A 14890-nucleotide genomic window follows, 5' to 3' on the forward strand; every position below is an offset into this window, starting at 1 on the left:
ATCAGGCGGGTTTCATGGGGGCTCGCGCAACTACGGACCAAATTTTTACTATCCGACACCGTCGGGAGTACAACGTGCCCACGCATCACATCTTTATTGATTTCAAAGCAGCATACGATACAGTCGATCGAGACAAGCTATGGCAGATAATGCACGAATACGGTTTTCCAGACAAACTGACGCGACTGATCAGAGCTACATTGGATCGAGTGATGTGTTTCGTACGCATCTCTGGGACACTCTCGAGTCCCTTCGAGACGCGACGAGGGTTGAGACAAGGTGACGGTCTATCCTGCATGCTGTTCAACATCGCTCTTGAGGGGGTGATCCGACGAGCGGGCATCGAAACGAGAGGCACGATTTTTACCAAGAGTAGCCAACTTCTAGGCTTTGCAGATGACTTCGATATCATTGCCAGGAACTTTGCGACGGCGGAGGCAATCTACGCCAGGCTGAAAGCAGAGTCTAGGAGAATTGGGCTAAAAATAAATGCGTCGAAGACCAAATACATGAAAGGAAGAGGCTCAAAGGAAACAAATGCGCGCCTCCCACGGACGGTAACCGTTGACGGCGACGAACTAGAAGTGGTAGAGGAGTTTGTGTATTTGGGATCGCTGGTGACCGCGGACAACAACACTAGTAAGGAGATGCCCTTCGTAAAACGCTACGATCAGGAAGCATACGCCGCCGCACGAAGCTAACAATGTACAAAACCATTATTAGACTGGTAGTTCTTTATGGACTTGAAGCCGTGACGCTGCTTACGGAGGACATACGCGCCCTTGCCGTGTTTGAGCGGAAAGTGCTGCGGACGATATTTGGCGGAGTACAAACTGAAAGCGGAGAGTGGCGGAGGCGTATGAATCACGAGCTACAGGCACTGCTTGGGGAGACTCCTATCGTACATCTAGCGAAAGTTAGCAGGCTACGGTGGGCCGGACACGTCGTAAGGATGCCGAACGACAGTGCGACGAAAACAGTCCTCTTCAACAACCCCATCGGCACCAGGAACAGGGGGGCCCAACGTGCACGATGGCTCGACCAGGTCGAAAGCGATTTGCGACTTCTGAGACGACTAGGAAATTGGCGACGAGTGGCCCAAGACCGAGTTGAATGGAGACGAGTGCTTGAAACAGCACGAGCCACCCCGGCTCTACGCTGCTGAAGAAGAAGAAGAAAAAGAAGAAGGAGGGGGTGGGATGTTCTGCGGCTGAGAATTCTCGAACGAAGTAATGGATAAATTGCTAAATGATCAAATATGTATGCCCCCTTAGGATATACGCCTTCATATATCTCCCCCTTGTTAACCCTAGAAACGCTACTGGCTACATAAAGGCTATCCATTGACTACGAACTCATTTTTAGTTGCTTCAGACCTCTCCGGGTTATTTTCGTTCAAACTATTTGTATTTTTTTTGAAATGATGGTTCTACAATTGATGAAGGGACGGTAAGGGAAAGTAATGAAGAATGAAGAAGTAATGAAGACACCTGGCGGGTGCTGTGGGTTTAAATCCGGTTATAATCTCAGATTATAGCTTGGTTCGACCCATGCACCTTCCAGCATTGGACAAAAGGTAGGAGTCACAAAGACAACTTGTTAAGCGAAGCTACCTATTACCCCCTTCCCCCCCCCCCCCCGCTTACTTTCCACTCTTTCCCCTCCATTTCCAAAGAATCCTTCTTCAATCCCTTCGTCCCTTCATCAATTGTAGAACCATCATTTCAAAAAAAAAAAATAATATTTGCCTGACCGCATTTCAAGGTCAAAGACTAAAGCACGAGTTTGGTAAAACTTTTTGTATGATGCGTTGTTTTTGGCCGACCCCTTGCCCCTAATAGTCCACTTAGTTCATGGACGGCCCCATATGAACTACTTTATACTGATATTTACGTGTATTGTTTATAAACATGCTAATGTTCACTGTTTAGGTTTTTAGCCTAACGCCTTTTTTTTACCCTCCTTACTGTTACGGCCTCTTGTTGCCCTACACTGCACCGGGTCGCCTGATGATCGCTGTGGGTATATTTCTCCGAGACCCTCACCTGGAAATCACCTCCTGGATGGGAAAACTGACATGCTTGGCAGCCCAGTTACGTTGTCGGGTGGGACTCGATACGGTTCTACGGTTATTGCCACGTTGCACTTAGTTTCCGTTGTCGACTGCAATAACAATTGCTGAAATTGATCTGGGCTACCTCCATCGATGGTGACCAGCCAACGTCACCTTGTACGTCTGGCAATGAAAGCCTCCCGTCATATGGTTGTTACCGTCTTACTTCCTGCAGAGTAAACATCTTGGCTGCTCCGTGCGAACTCTTGCCTTGTGTCCCCTTTCGCCGTATTTTCTACACAGATCAGTTCTACCAGGACCTCGCCAGTCTCTCGCCAAATGATCAAAGCATATGCATTTGAAGTATCTCTCCATTTGCTTTGCAACTCGAGGTGTGATTCTTAGAGAACACACTTACTTACTTAGGTGGCTTGCCGTCCTAAGACAAAGCCTGTTGAACAAAGTTTCTCCATGTAACTCGGTTGACGGCTACCGCTCTCCAATTCCTCGGACACCGAGTACTCTCCGCCAGATCTCGCTCCACCTGGTCTAACCATCTTGCTCGCTGAACTCCTGGTCGTCTTGTTCCTACCGGATTTGAGGCGAACACCATCTTTGCAGGGTAGTTGTCCGGCATTCTTGCAACATGCCCTGCCCATGGCACCCGTCCAGCTTTAGCCACCTTCTGGATACTGGGTTCGCCATAGAGCTGTGCGAGTTCATGGTTCATCCTCCGCCTCCATACTCCGTTCTCCTGTACGCCGCCGAAGATCGTTCTTAGCACTCGTCGTACGAAAATTCCGAGCACTCGCAGGTCCTCCTCGACCATTGTCCATGTTTCATGCCCGTAGAGAACAACCGGTCTAATAAGCGTCTTGTACAGGGTGCACTTTGTACGGAGACTTAGTATGCTCGACCGCAATTGCTTGTGGAGCCCATAGTAAGCACGCCTTCGGCTGATAATACGCCTCCGAATCTCACGGCTGGTATCATTGTCCGCCGTTACCAGTGAGCCAAGGTAGACAAATTCATCGACTACCTCAAATTCATCGCCGTCGATCAATATACTACTGCCCAAACGGTGTCGTTCGGCCTCGGTTCCGCTGGCCAGCATGTACTTTGTTTTAGACGTATTTACCTTTAACACAATCTTTTCTGCTTCGCGCTTTAGTCTGGTGTACTGTTCAGCCACCGTCACAGATGTTCTGCCGATAATATCCATGTCATCGGCAAAGCAGACGAATTGACTAGATTTGTTAAATATCGTGCCCCGCGTGTTGATATCCGCTCGGTTCATATCACCTTGTAGCGCTATGTTGAACAGCAGGCATGAACGACCATCACCTTGACGAAGCCTTCTGTGTGATTCGAATGAACTTGACAATCCACCCGAAATCCGAACACAGCACTGTGTACCATCCATCGTAGATTTAATCAGTTTGATGAGCTTCCTGGGGAAGCTGTTCTCGTCCATGATTTTCCATAGCTTTTTCCGGTCGATGGTATCATATGCGGCTTTGAAGTCAACGAATAAATGATGCGTGGGAACTCTGTATTCACAGCCCTTTTGGAGGATTTGCCGCAGTGTAAATATTTGATCCGTTGTAGACCGACCTTCGACGAAGCCGGCTTGATAACTTCCCACAAATCTATTCGCAATTGGTGATAGACGGCGGAAAATGATCTGGGACAGCACTTTATAAGCGGCATTGAGAACGGTGATCGCTCGATAGTTCTCACAGTCCAACTTGTTGCCCTTTTTATAGATCGGGCAGATAACCCCATCTTTCCACTCCTCCGGTAGCTGTTCCGTATCCCAAATTCTAACAATTAGTTGGTGCAAACAAACGGCCAGCTTTTCTGGTCCCATTTTAATAAGCTCCGCTCCGATGCCATCTTTTCCAGCTGACTTGTTGTTCTTTAGCTGCATGATGGCCTCCTTAACTTCGCCTATCGTTGGGGCTGGCACCTCTTCCCCGTTTGTTGCACCGTCGAAATCGCTTTCCCCGCCGCCATGGCTCTGCGCCTGGGCGCTCGTCGGGAGTTCGTCGAAGTGCTGCTTCCACCTATCGGTCACCTCACGATCGTCCGTCATAATACTGCCCGACTTATCCCGACACATTTCGGCTCGCGGCACAAAGCCTTTGCGGGATCCGTTCAGTATCTGGTAGAACTTTCGCGTTTCCTGAGAACGATGCAGCCGCTCCAACTCTGCATATTCCTGCTCTTCCAGGTTGCGCTTTTTCTCCCGAAAGATTTGGTTTCGCTGCATCTTCTTCTGTTTGTGTCTTTCCACGTTCTATCGTGTGGCACTGCGCATCTTGGCCGCCCGCGCAGCGTTCTCCTCATCCATCACCCTCCTACATTCATCGTCAAACCAATCGTTCCGCTGATTCCGGGCCACATGGCCGATGGAGCTCTCCGCTACACTGCTGATGGCTGTTTTGATAGTGTTCCAACAGTCCTCGAGAGGGGCTTTGTCTAGCTCGTCCTCTTCCGGCAGTGCAGCTTTGAGTGAATGCGCGTAGTTTGCAGCGACATCTGGCTGCTTCAGCCGCGCGAGATCTAACCGAGGCTGACGTCGGTACCGAATGTTGTTCACAACGGAGAGTCTTGGGCGCATCTTAACCATCACTAGGTAGTGTTCCGAGTCAACGTTAGCGCTTCGATAGGATCTGACGTCGATAATGTCTGAGAAGTGCCGACTGTCAATCAAAACGTGGTCGATCTGTGATTCTGTCTGATTTGGTGACCTCCAGGTGTACTTGTGATGGATTCTGTGCTGGAAAAAGGTACTACGTACGGCCATATTCTTGGAGGCGGCAAAGTCGATAAGTCTTAGGCCCATTTCATTGGTCCGTTGGTGTGCACTGAACCTTCCAATCACCGGTTTGTATTCCTCCTCCTGGCCGACCTGAGCATTGAAATCCCAGATGACGATCTTGATATCATGTTTTGGGCAGCGGTCGTATTCACTCTCCAACTGCGCGTAGAACTCATCCTTGTCGTCGTCGGTACTTCTGAGGTGAGGGCTGTGCACGTTCATGATGCTTATATTGAAGAATCGACCCTTGATTCTCAACCTGCACATTCGAGGATTGATTGGCCACCACCTAATCACCCGTTTCCGCATCTCGCCCATCACTATGAAAGCTGTACCCAGCTCGTGTGTGTTGCCGCAGCTCTGGTAGATGGTATGTCCATCTCTGAACGTACGTACCGTTGAGCTCTTCCAGCACACCTCCTGCAGCGCTACGACGTCGAACTTGCGGCTCTTCAATACGTCGGAGAGCACTCGAGTGCTCCCTTGGAAGTTGAGAGATCGGCAGTGCCACGTCCCGAATTTCCAATCCATAGTCCTTTTTCGTCGCGTGGGTCTGTTCCGATTGTTCCAGTAAGAATTTATTTGTTCTTCGTTCCGTGCTTTAGTTTTTTTCGTGGTGACGGCTTGCAAAGCCTGCTATACCAACCCCCCCAGCTAGCACCAACTCGTATATCAATGTACGAAAACTATCGTAAATATCTCCTAACAAACTCGAAATCGTAACTTAAGCTGGATTAAGTGGGATTAAGTTGATTTTCTGTCGTATATAATGATAATGACTGACATACATACGATTTTCAACACAAAATCGTAGAGTAGTACGGAGCGACTCGCGCTTAATCGGATATTATCGTATATGAATACTTATATAGTCGTAACGCTCAAAATTATTCGTAATCACGTATATCGCCTCCAAAATAGTACGGATATGCCAATTTTGCGCATGAAATACGATTTATTTAGCATGTATATCTGTACGTAATGCTGATTTTTACCTTTTTATACATATGAAAATGCTAGCTGGGCCCTGTTTCGCCGGAGGGCCAACGAAGCTCGAAAGAGCCCTCCTTTCCTGTCAGCATACGACCTTGGCTTCCACCGGGGTTGGTTACCCGATCTCCACCAAAGTTGCTCGTATCCCGGCTGGTACCACGAGGCGGTAGGAATAGGAGTTGCTGAATAAGAGGCTATGAACCACTGTAGGGTCTATTTTATGCCTACATGTGCACAAGGCACCGACGGTACGCATTATTCAGCCCTTGACCAGCCAGAAAGAGAACACACAGACTAGCCGATTTTTATGCTTCCCACCTCCAACAGTTTGCAACAGCCGTCGACAATCGTATCGAGGACTAAGGTTAGCAAGACTGGACTAAAAATCAATCCCTGCGCGGCCCCTCAGTACATATACCTATAAGAGAAATTTTTTGCACTGTCAAGTAGGCTTGATCGGAAAAATATAGAATTCAGCATGAAGGAAGGGTAATTGGAGGGGCCTGAGAATAAACCCATGCTAAAGTCACTTGACATCGGATTCTACTAAGATTCGAACCGATGACAACTCGCTTGTCAAAGCAGACTCCGTTACCATAAGACAACAGAGCCACCAGTAACACGTGTTTGTCGAGAAGGACAAAATTGTAGAGGGGAAAGCCCGAGGAGTTTGTTGGTTGGTTGAGCTTGACCCCCGCTCTTCGACACCAGAACTGATTCGCAACAGTTTCATTCGGCCGCACCATTTAATGGGTACATGATTACTTTGGCTACTTGCTACCGATGATTGAATTATTCCCTGTGACAAATAACGAAGTTTCAAGTTCCTTCTACCAATTTTTTGGTTGAAAAACTACTCAAAATCTGAGTTTGTACACTTTAAGGGCATTTTGAGTAGTTTCAACCTAGCTTTAGCTAAATCTGACCGATTCACGGGTAGAACAATCTAAGAGTGTAAGTAAGCCTCAAATATATAGAAAATATAAATTAATTTGATAGAGAAACAGCAAACTGTACTCTCCGGTTTAACATAATGAACGAGCCACAGTGCTGCCAACGGATATTTTTCCAAACTGTACTACTATCACGCTTCATAAAATATTTGGAACGATTAATTAATCATACACTGTAAACCGATCAATATGCAATTAAAACCGTTTATAACTAACAAACAATCTAACAACCAGCTCGGTCTAATGCTATTGTTATGACCGTCCCATATTTTTCATTCATGTGTTTACAGGGACCTATTGACTGTTGATTTGTTTTCAATTGTAGTTCAACTAAAACCGTTCAACAGTAAAATTTAACTCCCAAGTGCAGCACTTTTCCTTGCTCACCGCTACTGTATACGGCAGTTTGTGCGCAGCCTTTGTCCCACCCCTCGTCTTTCAGTACTAACTGGTTGTTATTCGATTTGACCGTAATTTCACCTGTCAAGCAAACCGGCTGAATTTTCGCTCCGCGCCGGTGAACCATATTGTGTGGTGCAGCCTTACACCAGCCAGCGACGATTCCCTTTCCGGTCCCTGCAGTGTCTGTTGTGTAGGCAATACGATTTTCGTGCACCTTCCGACCACGAGCATGAAGCAGGGCGAGCTTCGATCGCCCGGCCCCGGCAATCACCCAGCAGTCAATGAAGTGAACACAGGACAGTCAAATCAAACACGAAAACAATAAAATAAATTGAATTTGTATATTTTATAGAAATTTATTCGGTTGTTCCTTTCCGAGGATACAGTTCGCCAGTACATTCCACAACAGAAGCACATTTTATCGGCCAGATTTATGTATAGCTGGGAGCGTCGAATTATTGCTCATTTTGGAAACCATGGAAGTCATTCGTAAAAAGTTTCGAACGAAAATCAGCATAATCCAAGATGCTGGGAAAATTCACGTGCCCACGTGCGAGGCAGTTTAGATGCCGTAAATATTATTGACAAGCTACATATGATTGATGCAAGTCCCATTGTTATTTTACGGGATTTACGTGTGAGCAGGAATATTTATCTGCGAAGTTTAACGAAAAAAAATTACCTGCTATTATGAACTAAAGCCAAGCCAGGATGAAAATATCTACACAATATTTTTATTGGGTTTGTGTGCGCATTTTTTTGTTTTACCATCCGGTAGATCGTGAATAGAATACTGATTTATGCACAAGCAAACCGAACATAAAGTGCATTCTTCGATAAGCTTCGCTTAGAATGTGGAGAATTATAAATGTATTATGTAAAACAACTCCATAATACTGGATTGTTTCGCGTGAGCCGGCTGTTTTCCCATTAGCAGAAAATTCATTTTCCTACTAGATGTTATTACACTTTGGCATTAGGGTGGCCTCAACATTTGACTGTCGTTGAGTTTTTCTGATGGTCGAAAAATTCGCTTTACCTCAATATTTACCTAATTCGAAAATTCAAATCTTAGGAACCAAACAGCGAAAAGCAAACAGCTTCTTGCTAACTAAATGCCCACTCTTACTCGGGGCCCCTTTATCTCTCAACCACTAGTACATCTGTTATGGGAAGGAAAATTCTCATAATGCAAGAAACAAAACCCTTTTTCTTCATTCGAATCATTTGAATTTGAATGTGTCTACTTCCTTTGTCAGCTTCTCTCCTGTTGTGCCACGGCCACTTGTATATCTATCTGCTTTTCGGTAATTCCTATAAAGTAAGACACAGCCTTTTATACGTTTCTGAACCTTCCTCTAGTTGACGGCCACATTATTGTTCCCTTTCAGAAATCCCCTCTAGTCGTCCAGCCACTGGTACAACCGCAATCGATCAAAATGCAAGAGAAACGCCGGCGACGATACCCATTTGAACCTTTCTTCTTATTGTAAGGGACCGTCCTCCCTTCGTCAACCCCCTGCGATGATTCATTTATGTCAAAAAACATGTGTGCCAAGTTTGATAAAGAACCGTCCAGTTGTTCCGGAGTTATGACTGAACATACGTTCACACTCAGGTTCCAAACTTTCCAGTCAGCTCACCCTTCGGTCACGTAGCCAATTATGCATCTGTTTACTCTTCGAAATCCATATAAAGGAAGCGAAACAAAGATTTTTCTCCATATATCCCTACTCGGTTGACACTTCCCTCCCCCCATATTGTCTTCCAGTTTTTTACAACTGCAATCGATAGAGGGACGGTAGGGGAAAGAAATGAATATTTTTTGGGAAAGGAGGGGAAAGAGTGGGAAGGAAGAGGGGGGGGGGGGGGTAATAGGTAACTACGCTTAACAAGTTGTCGTTGTGACTCCTGTCTTTTATCCAATGCTGGAAGGTGCATGGGTCGAACCAAGCTATAATCTGAGATTATAACCGGATTTGAACCCACAACACCTGGGTTCAAATCCGGTTATAATCTCTGATTATAGCTTGGTTAGACCCATGCACCTTCCAACATTGGATAAAAGATAGGAGTCACAACGACAAACTGTTAAGCGTAGCTACCTATTACCCCCCTTCCTTTCCATTCTTTCCCCTCCTTACCCAAAAAAATTTTCATTACTTTCCCCTACCGTCCCTCCATCAATTGTAAAACCATCGTTTCAAAAAAATATTAATATCAATGCCTGACCGCATTTTAAGGTCAAAGACTAAAACACGAGTTTGGTCAACTGCCATCGGTCTAAATATAAGAGAAACGCAAGCCCTTTCACTTATTGGCTCCTCTACCCCTTAGTTAGGGACCACCCCCCCCCGCTTTTGTCAACTCCATGTGCTGATTCTTTTATGCCAAAAATCGTGTGTGTCAAATTTGATGAAGAATGGTCAAGGCGTTTTGGAGTTATCCCGCTCTCTCCCTTGTTAGAAACCACCCCTCCCTTTTGACAACCTGCCCAATGCTGATTCCCTTATGTCAAAAAATATGTCTCCCAAGCTTGGCGGACAACGCACAAGACATTCTGGAGTTATGACGCTCCCCCCTCAAGACTGCAATTTTATAAGTATATTATTGACTCTCTGCGACCGTTGCTTTAATAGCATAAATAATTGGTCAATTTCATGCTCAAATGTTTACGTTGACATCACTCCAAATATACGCCCGTTTCCTTGGTAACGTACAACAAGGACGGTCGTAAATTCGGAATTGCAATCGAAACAAAGTGAAGTTTTTCCTATCAATTCAAGTGAACAGTTCGGGCGAAATCGCCATAATATCTTACTAAATAGCTTTGAAATTTACTGCAAAAGTTCATCATGCACTCTGTACTCTATTCAGAAAGTTTGTAGATTACATCGAGCTGCACAAATGTTACATACATGACTTTTACAGATTTTGCCTTTATGAGGCAGTACAGTCCAACAATGAGCGTAAGTGAACGTAACTGATCGCTGCAACCTTGCCCTCCTCCTTTTGTGAATTAACCCCCATTTGTCAATCCTCCTGTGTTGATTGCCTTATGTCAAGGAACATGAGTTCCAAGTTTGGTGAAGAACGGTCAAGGCGCTATGCCGGAACATACATGGAAAAAAGAAAAACATAATAAAAAGCATGACAGAATATGTTGGGAAACGGGACATAGAAAAAGTAAGAAGTGCAAAGGTTAAAACAGAGGTAAAACAATCTAAAAAATAGATACAAAGAAGACAAATGAGAAAAAAAGTAGGAAAAACGATAAAAACCAAAGAAACAAGAAAAAAATGAGTATAAACTGGGCTGAAAAGGTGAAAAAGCGCGAAGAAAAGGAGGAAAACAAAGGCAGAAAATTCGGAAGTAGGGCAATCGAGAAACGGAAAAAAGTAAAAAGGAAGATAACGGGATGGAAAATAAAACGTGAAATTGGAAAAGAGGGAAACGGACTTAAAAATGAGAAAAAAGGGGTAGCACGGAGCAGAAAAGCAAAACATAAGAGGAACTACAGCATTAAAAAGGGCGAAAATCGGAATTTGAAAATAAAATAAAGAGGAAACAGCGGCCAGAACGGAAAAACGAGAGAAAAAAGGTAGGAAAACGAGAAGATGGAACAGGAAAAGTGGGCAAACGAGAAAGAAAAAAAGTGAAAAAGACACAGGAAAGGGACCACGTAACAGAGAACAAGAGAAACCAAACGGAAAAAGAAGAATAGCGAGAAAGAAAAAAGAAAACCGGTAAAGAAGAATCGAGCAAAACAGGAAAAGAGGTCAAACGGGAAATGAGAGGAGAAGGGAGGAACCAAATGGAAATTGGAAATAGGATGAGAAAATTGACTAGAAAATGAAGAAAAACAGATCAAAGTAACTGGTAAAACTTGAGATAAAAACGGAAGATAGAAAAGGAAAACCGTGAAATAATGAGAAAAAGGAAGCCTAAAACAAAGTAATCGTGACAGAAGAGAAAAAATATTTAAAAGGGGGAAATAGAAACAGACAAAGAAGAAAAACAAGAAGGAAGAGAGGTAGAAAAAATGATAAGAAAAAGAGAAAATACGAAAACATGAAAGAAACTTACACAGGAAGTGAATAAAAAAAGAGGAAAAGCAAGTCTAAAAATAAGAAAAATTAGGACAGAAAAAAACGGGAAAGTAAAACGTGAAAGAAACATATAAAAAACAGAAAAAACGGTTGGAAAAAGAAAAATAGTAGCTGCAACATACATCAAGAAAACGGTAAAAAAAAAAAATAAACGGCACGAAAAGTGGAAAAACAGAACTAAAAAAGAGAAAACAAACAAAAAATGTACAAATAAAGCTAAAATGTATGAGATAGTAAGACGAAATATGTCAACCTTAAACTTCCAATGTTAAGTTTAGTTTTGTAGCGCCATGCTACGATTTTCCAGGCCAAAACATTCTGTTGAAAGGTTGGGTGCCCAACCTTTTGTTTGTATCCGGACAGGCTAGTGGATGAAACAGCAATATTTAACTAGGTTTGCTTTTCGAGAATATTTTGACGTAGAACTACGTTTTACCGCAGGGTGTCAATCCAAAATTTAGATTTAGGCCAGCAGCGTCACGAAAGTATGAAAGATTTTGACCGTTAATAGCCTTTCCAATTCAGAACGGATTTTGTTGGTTCGTATTCCATTCGATGCACAAAAGATGCAGCAATTGTGTGGTATTCATGAAAAGCTTGTTTTCTAATCGCTAGGTAGTAAAAATTAATGAAAATTTTCATGGTGAAAATTCCTTATACATTTTCAATGCGATAACTTTGCTTTACAGGCACGGACGACAAACACCAAGCGTAAGGCACACACTTAATAAAAAGCACCGAGTTCGGTAAAATTTTACCGAAATCTAAATAGCTGAACGTTCAGTAAATTTTTTTATGATGCCAAACATTACTAATGATCCGTAAACGTCGATATGCACTACCAAAATTTTTACCGAACGTTCGGTTGTTTACATTTCGGTAAATTTTACCGAATCGTTTAAGCGTGCAAGGTGAGTTAAAATAGGTGATCTAGTTTTCACAGTTTATAGAACAGAAGTGCGCGGAACGATTGGTTAGCAACCATCGACGTTGTTTATACATTCAACAGTTTCCGCTTTGAAAATTTCGGTGATCGTCAAGGGTAACCCAGCGGGGGTGCAAAACCAATTTCAACATCAGAAAACCTCTCTTGACTAACCTTGGCGTAAGGCTGCTGCTGTTGCTTCAAGAAGAAGAAGCAGAATAAACTTACGACACATGTGTAGTAGGCCTCGCCTTCCTGACGTGTGCAGATTACTGAAATACTATAACAAGTAAATCGATCTAACCTTGGACCCCACCACCAGTGGTAATCCGGCTTAGATGTCATCTTGTGGAAAATTATTAACTATACGCTTCACCATTGATCCCGTTTTTTGCTTGCTGTGTCACGTGTCACACACTGACTGCTCGACTCAATTTCTCGACTGGATGGACTGATGCTTTAATCGACTGCTTGACACAACTTCTCGACTCAACTCAACTGCTCGATTCAGCTGCACAACGCGACTGTTTGATTCAACTGATCGACTCGACTGCTTGACTCGAGTGCTCGAATCAACTCCTCGATTCTACTGCTTGACTCGATTGCTCGACTCGACTGCTCGAGCGGAAGACAGATTTCGGTTTTGGCATACTCTGATTTTCATAATGACAAAAATGTTCGCAAAATATAACTACATAACTCACCTACTAAATATATGATATAATGTCATAGTAATATACAAAATGTTTGGCATGCCTTAAGGCTGTTGCAAATTATTTTTAAAGTTTCTATCACCCCCCTTTGAAGTTGAAAAAGCTTGAAAAATCGCGGAATAAAAAAGCAATTTTTTTCTAAAATCAGTTGTTCGGGATCTACAGCCTAAAGAACTCGAAAAATGACTATTAACGCTTCTAACACGAAACAGAAATGGAAATTCGAACAAAGTAATTTCCGAAAATCGACAAAAAAAAACTTCATAAGATATTTGTAATGGCTTATTAAACAAATGATATTAGGGTAAGAACCCCACAATTCGCCCCCTCCCCAGAATTCGCCCTCCCATTGGTATTCCCGTGATTTAACTCAATATATAGTTGAAATATAAGTTGTTAGTTTAATTTATATTCATTTTAACTCAGTTTTCAGTTATTTGAATAGAATTCGTTGTGTTGTTTTATGTATTTTAATGATTTAATGTGGTTTGAAAAATAGGTAATGTATTTAAGACGCGATTTTTCCATTTTCAAGAACGAGCACGAAAAATAAAATTGAGGAAAAGTAATGGAAAATCGTATCTCTTTGCACTTTTTTCGCATCATTTTGGTTATATCTGTTTCAAATTTCATAATTGTGCTTTTATTTTGATATTTTATCGCAATTCTGCTGAAAATAGAACATAAATGCACTGGGCGAAAACTGGGTATTGTAAATCATATGAGTTCCAAAATTCGCCCGGGTCGAATCTGTATATACTTAGCCGAACTTACTGCGTGAACCAGTTTTCGCCCTCATCTATCAAATATATGCAAATATGCCACACATAAGCAAATGCAAGTCACAATCGATTAGTTTGTTCGCTGATTTATGTTTATCAAAATGGTGAGTAAAAAGTAAAGAATAAATAATATTTTGATGCAGAAAGCACATCATATCTTCATTTGAATTCGTCTAACAAAAGAATTACCTGCTAAACATGGGCTAATGGGGTTTCTACCAAACGAACTGTTGAATTAGCAATAATCGACGCGCATAATATTCTCAAAAATCACAATTTTTCTTGTCATGAGAATAAATCTGTCATGAATAAAACTTTGAAAAGTATTTAATGTGCAATGCAGACAACAAAGAAATAATCGTGTTGATAAAATAGAATATTTCGATAATATCATGAAAATTCTAATAGCTTAGCATTACAAACCCGGTCTAACCAAAAATGCTAGTTAAGAATTCCAAGTTATGTAAAAAAATATCCTAGTTGAGTAAGTAAGATGGGTATGCTTACCAGTTACCAGGAATATTTAATATTGTAAACCGACATACCCATTTACAGACAGTGATTTACTAAACAATTTTTTTTCTTCATCTTTTTATTGACTATATTGAGCAGTTAAGCTTAGTTATTTCTTGGGGAAGAGGTTAGGTTGTGGACTCGAGTCTCACCTTCGATTAGTCAATATACATAGCCGAATATCAAGATTTTCCAGTTCAACTAATTTTGTATTGTTCACAGTAAACATTTACTCTTTCCCAAAAAATTACTAAACAATGATATAAGTAATCAACAAAGGACCAGAAAAAGCACTATTCATTTTAAATATCTTTGACGAGTGTCAAAAGCCTTATTTTACTGCAATGAAAATAAACATTTAGTAAAAACCCACCTTCTCTGTGTTTTTTAGTTTTACTGAATCAGGTATCAGGAGGTGATGATGATCAGTTTATTTCAATTTAGATTAACATTTAACGAATTCCTGATACAAATTGATTGCCATATTAAGCACTGGATAGACATAATCTTAAAGTTAAATAAAAGTAACAACAATTCTAACAAAATAATTGAGATTATTTGGGAAATTTGCAACAAATAACAAGTGGGCGAAATCTGGGTCACATGGGGGACGAATTTTGGAT

Source organism: Sabethes cyaneus, chromosome 1 (assembly GCF_943734655.1).
Source record: "Sabethes cyaneus chromosome 1, idSabCyanKW18_F2, whole genome shotgun sequence".
In the NCBI taxonomy this organism is placed as follows: Eukaryota; Metazoa; Arthropoda; class Insecta; order Diptera; family Culicidae; genus Sabethes; species Sabethes cyaneus.